The following is a 12,181-nucleotide window of genomic DNA, read 5'->3' on the forward strand; positions in this document are numbered from 1 at the left end:
AAACTACCTCTGTTTCATCTGGGTTCCAACTGTATTTAATATTCCATTTCGCAATAACATGATTGAGTTTTACTATAAGGCATTAGTATAGGTCTGATGATGCTGTATATAATGACTTCTTAGCTTAAAGAAATACTCATGCCTGACTTGAAGAGGTATCACCAAAATACATAGGGGCAGATCCACGTAGCGCAGCGCATTCCTCCGTCCGGCGTAGCGTATCTCTGATACACTACGCCGCCGTAACTTACAGTTTTTTTTTGTATCCTGAAAGAATTTCCGCCGTAAGTTACGGCGGTGTAGCGTAACTTAGGCGTAATGTATGTGATGGGGGCGTGTTTTATGTAAATACGTCTTGACCCGACGTAAATTACGTTTTTTTTCAACTGCACATGCACCGTCCATGGGGGTATCCCAGTGCGCATGCTCGAAATTAAACCAGAACAAGCCAATGCTTACAACGGTGACGTCATTCTAAGCAAAGCCCTATTCGCGAACAACTTACGCAAACGACGTAACATTTTCAAAATTCGACGTGGGAACGACGGCCATACTTTACATAGGATACGCCTCATATAGCAAGGGTAACTATACGCCGAAAAAAGCCTTTACGGAAACGACGTAAAAAAATGCACTGGCCGGACGTACGTTTGTGGATCGCCGTATCTAGCTAATTTGCATACTCGATGCGGAATTTGACGGAAACGCCACCTAGCGGCCAGCGTAAATATGCACCTACGATCCAACGGCGTACTAAGACGTACGCCTGTCGGATCGATCCCTCATTCAGTCGTATCTTGTTTTGAGTATACAAAACAAAGATACGACGGGGGAACTTTGAAATTATGCGGCATATCCATAGATACGCCGGCGTAATTAGTTTGTGGATCTGGCCCATACAGTTTATAAACAGGCCTGTTTCTAACGTTTTTTTTATTTATTTTTTGCTATGAAACAACCTTAGGTTCAAAATATAATCCCAAGTCATCTGGTTTCCTTGGAATTTTTAACTTTTCCCAGCCACAATTTATTTTAAATCGTATTATATAAAACTCCTTCATCATTCAGAAAGAAAACTGCACTTTTGCTCCACCTCCTCCCAAGTCTACAGTAAGCATTGCCAGCAGAGAGATGAAGAAAGAGAGGGTTTAAAATTACAATATGAGTGGCAATAAGTGCTATTTCATGCACATCACTGTTATAGTTACATAGCAATCTCTAAAGTCAGATTAAGGTGAATAAAGTGAGTATTTTTACTTTACCACAGCTGTGTCCTGGATTGCATTAGCTGTTTACTAAACTATATAAAGTACCATGCTGTAAGGACATGCTCGTTAACCCTGTGGAACCAGCTTCTGACAAATCTTAAAGGAGTTCTGAAAGACAGGAGGCAGAGTTCCTGATCTTGTGTCTACCATGATTATCTGTTGCAGTAGTCACATAATTGGTTGTCCCACCCACAGCTCTGTCTCATAAATGGTGACTGGGCACTGTCTGGCACAATAGTCACCATGCTGAGGGTGTAGAGTGAGTTACTTTTCAACAGAGAGCAGTGGAGCTGGCTGATGCATATACAGCACATACAGCTGGTGTGACCCATCCTACTCGCTGACGTAGATGTTCATTACGTGAGCAGAAAGAGGATGTTTGCTGTACATAAAGAACATTAATTAACTTTATGTATGGCATAATTACTGTGCTGCAGATAACCTGTACAGAGGTCAGAGCTGGAGGAGGGACCCTACAACTATACCTATTAGAGGTGATCTGCAGAGAGCTACAGGAGGTGGATACAAGACCAGTCGTCACCCTGCACAGGGAGAAGCAGTGACCTGTCTTTATTATAGGAAGCTTCTGTACATAGGCAAAGCATAGTAATTGTTTCAAGACAGATAACTGTACAGATCTGGAAGAAATATACAAAGGTCAACATGATTGTAAGAATACACATGCCTCCTGTATTTAGACAATACTTTTTTAGCCTGGAGTTAAGCTTTAACCAGCACCTCTTTTATGACAGGTTATTGGCTGTATGCTTTGCACCTATGTTTGTTACAATGGGAAAACTGTAGACATGTTTCATTTAATTTGCTAAAGTATTACCATATTTTCCGGCGTATAAGACGACCTTTTGGATACAAAAAAATCCATCTAAAATCGGGGGTCGTCTTATACGCCGATGACAGTCTCCATCAGGCTGCGGGCATCCATGATTTAAAAGCCGCGCCTCCTCCTCAGACTGTTCCGTAATAGGCGGAACACAAATTTTCCCAGCAGGGCCTCTGTTCAGTGTTTCACCTATCACGGATGCCTTCTCATTCCATGTAATGTAATGGCACAGTGGAGGCATGTAATGTAATGTAATGGCACAGTGAGGCATGTAATGTAATGTGAGGCATGTAATGTAATGTAATGGCACAGTGAGGCATGTAATGTAATGTAATGTAATGTAATGGCACAGTGAGGCATGTAATGGCACAGTGAGATTTGAAAAAAGCCTGTTTCTGTCAGCGGTTGTTCCTGTCAGTGGTTGTTCCGGCTACCCCTCAGCTTCCAGAAAGACTAGTAGGAAGGGGGTAGTCTTATATGGCGAGTATATCCCAAAACCAAAATTTTTCCTGGAAAAATAGGGGGTCATTTTATACGCCCAGTCGTCTTATACACCGGCAAATACGGTAACTGAAATGAAGAAAATTAAAGTGAACCTGTAAAACATTCAGATGCAGTAGCGTGAAGGAGAAGCCCAGTTTTTATCCAAGCATTACATCTGTATCTATAGCCAAAAATGTATTTTGATTTTTGGATACAGTGGTGAAGGGTTAGGACCTCATTAAGGTTTTTAATTGCTGTCTTTGTTCCAGCTGTGGGGATTTACCCCCTCTCTTTATCCTGGTTATATTTGTCACTGGGCCAAAAAGTAGGGAGAAAATACAAAATCTTATGGTTATCACTTGAACAGGAGGTGGGGGGAAATCTTGCAATGTAAACATATGTACCGGTAATGGCTGACTAAATGGAAATTATACTAACTTTGCAGTTGTCTCTCAAGAACAAGAAGTAAAGGGAAATGTCTCCAATGGGACACAGGCAATAAAACAAAACCTGAAAGGGGTTTTAAGTCTTTCCCACCCTATCCAAAACTGGTTAAAGTGGTTTTAAACCTCATACATGAAAAATGAACAAAGCATATCACATTATAATGTGTGCTAAGCTCAATCCAAAGCACTGAGCCTGGTTCTTCTCTAGTTTCTCCTCTCTTTGCTATCTGCATGAGACACTGATAGAACTGTAAACCTAAACCTCAGTTCTGTAGAGAAGAAAGGCTGCAGATAAATAGGTACAACCTATGTAGAAGGGTTTGTGTTATCTCTATGCATCACTTGAGGCTTGTCACTACACTGGGTATTTGTAAGGGTTTACTATTAATTTAAATAGGTTTACTTCATCTCACTCCTCCCTTAAAAATTTGTAATTATTGCCGTTTTTGTCAATATGAGTTTTCTGTTGGCAAATAAACAGTAATTGTATTTTTCAATGTTTGTAGTTCACCTGTTGTATTAGGCCCCTTTCACACTGTAACATGTTACCATAGTTTTAGTGGCACTTTTTGGCTGCTAGCGGGGCGCTTTTAACCCCCTGTAGTGGCCGAAGAGAGTGTTAAAAGCACCTGAAATGCAGCCTTGCTAAAATGCTTTGCAGGCACTTCGGCAGCATTTCAATGGGCAGGAGCATTTTGTGAGTCGTGTACACACACTGCTTCTGCACCTCCCCAAAGACGCTGCTTGCAGGACTTTTTCTAACATCCTGCAAGTGCACTGCCCCGGTGTGAAAGCACTCAAGCTTTCACATTGCGGTTGTATGGGAGGCATTTTTCAGGCACTTTACAGGAGCTAAAACGCCTGAAAAACGCTTCAGTGTAAAAGGAGTCTAAGGAGTATTATCTCATGTTGTGATAAAAAACAGATAGTTCAGAAAGATGTAGTTATGGTACATTTAATGTGAAACGGTATTCCCACATTACCTTTACCTAAATAATGGAGATGAGATTGGCAATGATGTTTTTCTACCAAGTAAATAAAACTTCCATGTGTCCTTTGTAAATTATTTTGTGTTAGTGTAACTTTAAAACCTAACTTCTGTTAAAGTTTTTCTTTGTTTTTGTTTTTTCGTTTTGGATAGAGTGGGGAAGAATTATATTTTCCCGTTGGAGGAAGGAGCCTGGAGCTCCTCTTGGTAAGTAGAAATGTATATTTCAAATATATTAATGTTTTTATATGTATAAATGTATATGCCTGTGTGTATGAATAATAATACCAACATCTTTGTAAAACCTATGACTTGAGTTTAAAACTGGTCTTACTTAAGAGCAAGATAACTTAGGAAGCTTATGTTTCATTTGAGAATAGGATCTGTCCTACTGGGTATAAAGTTCACTGCATGAAGTATAAAGTTTTGGCAAAATGTATTAAAGTGATTTTCACTTGCTTCCTGTACCCGTGATGCCTGTACAATAAATGGAGGGGGGTTGGGGGTATTGTCGTTATCAGGATAGTAAGCTACAGACAGCAATACAAAATTGTAAGAAATTCTCTCTTCACTACGTCTAAAAATATATGTTTGTTTTGTTCTGTGCTAATAATAATGGGCCAGATTCACAGAGATCGGCGTATCTCTGTGCGGGCGTAGCGCATCTCATATGCGCTACGCCGACGTAACATAGAGAGGCAAGTACAGTATTCACAAAGGACTTTCTCCCTAAGTTACGGCGGCGTAGCTTAAATATGCCGGCGTAAGCCCGCCTAATTCAAATTAGGCTGGTAGTGGGCGTGTTGTATTGAAATGAATCGTGACGCCATGTAAATGAAGCGCCGAACGAACGGCGCATGCGCGCGCATGCTCAGAATCACGTCGAATTTACGCCCTAAGATATGACGGCTCAATGGCAATGACGTGAACGTAACCTACGCCCAGCCCCATTCACGTACCACTTATGTAAACAACGTAAAATTTGACTGCTGTTCCATCGTCCATACCTTAGCATTGGCTGCGCCTCATATAGCAGGGGTAACTTTACGCCGGACATAAGCCTTACGTAAACGGCGTAGCTAAATCCGACGGGCGCAAGTACGTTCGTGAATCGGCGGATCTAGGTCAATTGCATATTCAACGCATAAATATACGGAAGCGCCCCTTGCGGCCAGCGTATATATGCACCCAAGATACGACGGCGTAGGAGACTTACGTCGGTCGTATCTTATCAAATTTCAGGCGTATCTCAGTTCCTGAATACGCGTATAGATACGATGGCGCACATTTGAACTTACGACGGCGTATCCGGAGATACATCGTCGTAAGCGCTTTGTGAATCCGGCCCATATTGTTTAGTACCCATACAGCATATTAGAATAATACATACACTGTTTAACTCAATCCACTGGATGATATCATTTAGTTGGCACTCACCAACAGTCCCCTAGTCCCAGGTATTAAATAGAATGGATCAAATTAAAGTCTCAGAGCGTATCTACCATACATTATTCGATACCATGCACATTTTCAGAAAAAATATGGCCCCCACGGGACATACCACTTCCTTAATTATCACATGATATAACCTAATAATGATTATTATTATAAAATGAATCTGTGTTTCTTTTTTTAAAACTATATAACCTGACAGGAAATATACATGCCTAAATTGCAACTTTATTGATCTTATATTGTATTGCTATGTCCTCCTTATATGTACCATTCACCTCATATTAAGTACATGCTTGAAAGATCAGTTGTACCTATGTTTTGGTTACACATTTGTACTATATTTTGACCGTTTATAATAATAAATTATATATTGTTTAGCCCTCCCTGCAGATAGGTGAACATAGGATCATTTGAATGGGTAATTTACTTTGTATAACATAAAAGCACATAAACATACTGCCTGTTTCTGTGCTTTAAATCTATTATTTATTCGTCAGGTGTAGGAAAAAACATTATACAAGCAGGGAGAATGCTGGACTCTGCATATTGCTGGCAGGGTTACTGAAGCATATGAACAGGATACAGTTCAGAGTTGGTTATGACAGAATCAGGATGCAGAACTTGAAAGCTGGCTCTCAGTTGTCTTCCTCGGGGATAAGAGCCAACTCTGAGACTATACTTTCCACCGCTAAGTTAAACGGTTAGGCTTGTAGTGCGTTTTGGGCTTCCGTTCTCATTTTCCCAGCAGCCAGTGTAGTCTCAGTGACAGCAGGACTTTCTATGACTGAATTAGTCAAGGAAATCAGACAGAAGAAATGCTGGCATGAGATGTGCATTGTGTGCTTTAGGCAGGAAACAAAAAAGCTCTGGAGACCAAACCAAAGAGCCATCCTTTAAAGTTCCAGCCAAGTGTATTCTCATTAGGTTCATAGTTTTTTTACTCCAGAGATGAGATTGGGCAGTTAACTGAACTGTGGATACTTATAACAGGGTTAAATTGGAAACATTTTGCACACGTTGTATATTGTGTTTAGTTATTTTTTAACTCTATATAAATGCATTTGAGATACTAAAGCATTACCGTAAGAACAATGATTAAGTCCTATATTTTAGGGTATTAGGAAAACACAAGTAAAACCGCTTTGCAGTATTGGAATTTAATATGTTCCAACTGGAGGTCTTGCTCATACTACATATCAAAACTGGACAGGGTCCTAATCCACATTTTATCATAGTCAGAAAATTACAGTTCATGCTATTTACCTACGAGCTGGCAGGAGACAATACACCATGAGGGGAACAGAAATTCACACAACTTTGGAAGGCATTTCTTTAAAACCCATTCTTTGGACCCCAATTTATCTGCCCCTTTTTCAATGGAGCAGCCCCTAAATGCATTCTGTTTTCAGGCTCTTTGGTATGGTTCATGTTCCGGGTCCTCTTCTGCCAGTAGTGGGTGGATCATAACTGTTATAGCCAATGGCTTGGCCCCCTTACTGGACTCATAAGAAGTGTGTTGAATGACACTGGATATCTTTCAGCCCAGAACTGGGTTGTGATCAAGGGTTGAATGATGCTTGGTGTCATTCAACCAGCAATGAATCAGTGACCAGGTGAATCTTCTAGGGGGAAGAGCCAGAAATAGGGTGGATATTGCAGCTGAAGCTTCTCCTAAAAATCCTAGTTCCCTGACTGTTGTTATGATTCAGTTGCTTCAGCACTGTCAAGTCATTGAATGGGAACAAGTATGTAAGTTAGTTTTGAATTTGCTCTGACTTGCTGAATCTGTATACTTGTTTTGGGTCAAAAACTGTTGAAGCCAGAGACATCCAGCCAACTAAAATGATTAGAAGGTGGTTGGCAATGCACGATTGCAAATGTATCTAGATGGAGGTTTCCTTTATGTTGGTATCTGAGGATAGAGTCATGTACTAAAGAAAGCTCACACAACCCCAATTCATTTAACAATGTTGGTTCTGTCTTTTAAGGTGTCTTTTTAGGTTGACACTACTCGACTATTAACAGTATGTTAAGCTAAAACCTTTCCCTTTAGAGACACTACTCGACTATTTGCACTACTAGACTATGTTTGTTTATATCACTCATGCATATAAGAGCTTGCTGCTTAAGTTATCTAACATAGAATTTTGCTTACTAAATGACATCTTGTTCCATATATATAAAATGTATCTCCAGCCAAATAGTTTTTTTTTTTATGTATAGAACCCCTGTCAGGTTTTAACTGCCAAGTGTAGCTTTGTTGTAGAGAATTTTCTTTATTTACTGTCACAATGATAACAAATTCACCAGGCAGGAAGGTACATAAGGAAAATCTCCAGCAGCAACACAGACAGAAAAAAAATATTTTTTTATTATTATTATTATTATTATTATTATTATTATTATTATTATTATTATTATTATTATTATTATTATCATCATATGGGGGTACTAGAACCACTGCCAGCATATTCTTGCTGTCTCTGTCAATTGATTTGAGGTCCACCGAGGAGAGAATCATTTTATTAACTGGCAAGGGTTTTTCCTTTGGAAATTGTATACTCAAGTTGTGAACCCAATAACTTAAATATCATATACGTTTTAAAATGTTAATGCACTTTGCAATAAGTAGTATAAATATAAACAGAAAACCAATCAGCGCAATAAACACACAGTAATAAGCAGCTGAACACTAGGAGTCAATTAAAAAAATTCCTATGGTTAATAAAAAATTCCTAGGGTCATGTACGCTTTCCCATGAGGGTATGATCCAGGCAAAAAAAGCTCCAAACAGGGACCAAGCAATCGGGCTCACAGATATTTCCAAGGGATGTTATCCAATCATGTAAAAAGATGACAAACCATAGTGCTCTCCACAGTAATAATGTGAAATTTTAATATAAAAGGTAAAAAAACGTACAAACATAGGCACTATAACCAGTGCCAGGAAAACAGCGCAGTAAGTAACACAGTGGTAGGCTGCGGGTGACGTCACGTCCTTCCCTACCCTATGACTGGATAACATCCCTTGGAAATATCTGTGAGCCTGATTGATTGGTCCCTGTTTGGAGCTTTTTTGCCTGGATCATACCCTCATGGGAAAGCGTGCATGACCCTATCTAACAGAGGGTCCATTCTGTGAGGTGAGCGGCCATTTCTGCTATTGGTGGAGGTTTTCACTATATTCCACGCTCATGACCCGCATGTTTCTACATATAGTCACGTTTTTAAGATCACGTGGATGACTTCTCTATGGACTTGCTATTAACGCTGCACTATCTCTTGTTTATTAAAGTAGTACCTGGTAATCCTCCAATAAAAGTCTCTGTTTAGTATGTTTCTGTTATATTGTGACAAAGCTCTGTTCTTGTCTCTCAAGTGTGCTCCTACATTGTCATCCAGTCACATGAGCTTCCCAGGAAGACTACAGGTGGCTATTACAAATCAGATTATGTAGGCATGGTCCACTACCATTGCCATAAAAAAAAAATTGAGAAATGCTATGCAGCCATCACTGGAGTGCATGCATGTTGACTGTGGTGGTCAAAAAGACTCCAGCAGATCAGCAGTGCTGAAACACAACAAAGGATAAAAAAGTAATTTGTTTAGTGTTTCTATCTTCTTTAGCTTACAAATGGACTCGATTGACTTGTGTCTTTTTTCAACCTTGCCTACTATGTAACTACGTAACATTTTTAATCATGAGGAGGTTCTACTAAGCTTCGAATTACTGACTAACAAATAAATGCATTAACCAAAGACATTCCATTAAATAATTATGCTACCACCTAATAGACAGGCTTATGTCTATGCTGTTATTGTTGCAGATTATATGTCGTATACAAATTTGAACATTTGCAAACAAATTGGTCTAATAGAATAGCAATCAACTGCAACTATTTGGTGGCTGGAGTTATCTTTCAAATGTGGATATAAAATTGCATATGTGCAGAGCTGCCATTCTATTTTCAAATGCATGGTGCTGGGAAACCTAACTTTATCTATATTTTTTAAGCTCAGGTAATGAAAGCTAGACAAGTGTATGGTTTCAGTTTGTGCTTTTTGGAAGTAAGCTTTGTGCATACCCAACTACTTTTCGATAGGTAATTTTAAGAGTGAACTTTTTTTAATTTAGTTTTTGGCACTGGGAACTTTTTTTTAGCTCTTGGCACACCCATGCACTTACATCCATCCAAACATTGCACCCAGAAAAGAAAATCACAAGAAAGTCATTTTTTTCTAATTGTTACAGGGAGGAAGAGAGGGGGCTTAAGGGGAAATTTCCCACTGAGGAAACTTTTAATAGTGAAAGATGTCTAAAAAAGAATTTGCTTCACTTTGAATAGACCTCTTACTTCCTGTATATTTGTGTAACTCACTATTTTATGCATCAATCTGCAGCACATGTAGTTGACGTTTACAAAAATCTATCATCGTTGAGAAATCCACAGTTGCGCTTAAATAGATGTAAAACCATAAGATGAATTTATAATATGAATATGAATATGTTATGAATTAACAATATGAATTTTTCAGTCTTTAATGAGGCGGAGTACACTTGGCTGGAGCTCTGTACAGGTTTGGTTTGCAAAGTCCATTATAGCTTTACAGTCTGACAAAACATTCCCTGGTTTTATTATGCCATTTAACCACTTGCTTACTGGGCACATATACCCCCCTCCTGCCCAGGCGAAATTTCAGCTTCCGGCACTGCGTCGCTTTAACTGACAATTGCGCAGTCGTGAGACATGGCTCCCAAACAAAATTGATGTCCTTTTTTCCCCACAAATAGAGCTTTCTTTTGGTGGTATTTGATCACCTTTGCGGTCTTTATTTTTTGCGCTATAAACAATTTTTTTTTGAAAAAAAAACAATATTTTTTACTTTTCAAATGGAACGGGTGTTACTGGTGCAAATTGGAGAAAATACAAATGTTTATATTCCTAAGTTCGTGCTGTATTATATGGTTTGCTGCAATCAAAAGGTGCAAATCACTCTAGGGTGACTTGCCCAGGATGTAAATGATTTGATATAAGGATTGCGCTACCCTAGTAGGTGACCTGTCTGTGTGGTTCTAGATCAGCCTGGCCTTATGCAACATACAAAACTATTTATCACCTATGGATATCACCCTGTGCATCCACAAGGGTATACACCTGTGTGTGAAACCGTGAAAATATATACCCTGTTTCCCTGAAAATAAGCCCTACCCCGAAAATAAGACCTAACTTTATTTTCAGGGATGGCTGCAATATAAGCCCTACCCCGAAAATAAGCCCTAGTTAAAGTCGTTGTAAAAACATGTAATCCGTTTTGTAAAAAGATTATATAATGAGCAGTGAGTCTCCTTTTGTAACTTTATTTTGGAAAATACTTCACGTACAGTGCCGCTGGGCGCTCATGCAACCGGCCAGAGATCTTCTCCTCTCCCACGTCAGCGGCCCCTTCCTCTGCAGTGCTCAAAAGTGGGGAAGAAGAGCTATGGCGGGTCACTGTGCTGGCTATCATGCTTTAAAGGATCAGGATATATTTTTTTTATTTATGGGGTTACAACCACTTTGAGATCGTCATGATGACATAACTGTATTTGAATAAATGTAGATTATTGTACATTCCATAAATAAATAAGACATCCCCTGAAAATAAGCCCTAGTCTGATTTTTGTAACCAAAATTAATATAAGACCCGGTCTTATTTTCGGGGAAACACGGTATGATGCAAAAAAAAAATTTAAATGACAAAACACACCAAAAGATACTTTTTGTTTACCAAGTGCCCTGTGTGGGTATTTTTCCTAAACGTAAAACATGCAGGTGCTTATAAAATTTCAAATAGTGTTTTTACAAATCCACTAAGATATCCACAAACCTATTATGGATTCACAAAAGATATTATATCTCAAAGCCAAGTGTGCTCAAACTTGTGTTTATTATTCGTTATACAAAGTCCCAGTGAATAGCCAAGTGCTTCAAAACGATTAGTGTTCCACCTATGGAGTGTTCAAATACAGCGTGCTTTCACCACCTTCGTGGTAATCCCATCACCTTCAGAAATGGCCACTCACCAGATCCTGTTCAATTAATGCCTTTGGTTTATTCCCAAGATAACCAATCCTATTTGCGCCACCAAGACTGTCGCTTTTCTTGAATAAGTTATTATGGCCTCGTTTTCTCTATAAATGCTCATAGGAAATACATGCCCATCATAGTGTAGTAGGTAAAATAATTTATTGAGGAACGCATTTTTTTCTTGAATTTTGCATACACGGCTGAAGAAGCTTGGTTGCGGCATAGAGGCACACAAAAATGTGAGTGTAAGGCCTCGTACACACGGCCGAGGAACTCGACGTGCCAAACACATCGAGTTCCTCGGCCAGTTCAGCCCTGAAGCCGCCGAGGAGCTCGGCGGGACGAGAGCTCCCATAGAACAACGAGGAAATAGAGAACATGTTCTCTATTTCCTCGCCGAGGTCCTCGTCGGCTTCCTCGGCCGAAAGTGTACACACGGCCGGGTTTCTCGGCAGAATTCAGCCAGAAACTCGGTCGGAAGCTGAATTCTGCCGAGGAAACTGGTCGTGTGTACGGGGCCTGACAGTCTATGTATTTTTAAATCAATAAATTATTTTACCTACTACACTATGATGGCCATGTATTTCCTATTCAAGAAAAGCGAAAAAAAAATGTCCTCGGTTTAGGCCGAT

General features: G+C 39.5%; 1 protein-coding gene across 1 annotated transcript in view; it reads left to right on the top strand.

The window, feature by feature from the left end:
- LINGO2 (leucine rich repeat and Ig domain containing 2) overlaps positions 1–12,181 on the top strand; it is a 2,187,995-nt gene that overhangs the window by 1,087,061 nt on the left and 1,088,753 nt on the right. Inside the window, exon 6 of the mRNA XM_040358558.1 lies at positions 4,180–4,233. The gene's annotated coding sequence lies outside the window, so the exon portion shown is untranslated. The remainder of the gene's footprint in view (positions 1–4,179; positions 4,234–12,181) is intronic.

This window comes from Rana temporaria, chromosome 1, assembly GCF_905171775.1.
Source record: "Rana temporaria chromosome 1, aRanTem1.1, whole genome shotgun sequence".
NCBI lineage: Eukaryota > Metazoa > Chordata > Amphibia > Anura > Ranidae > Rana > Rana temporaria.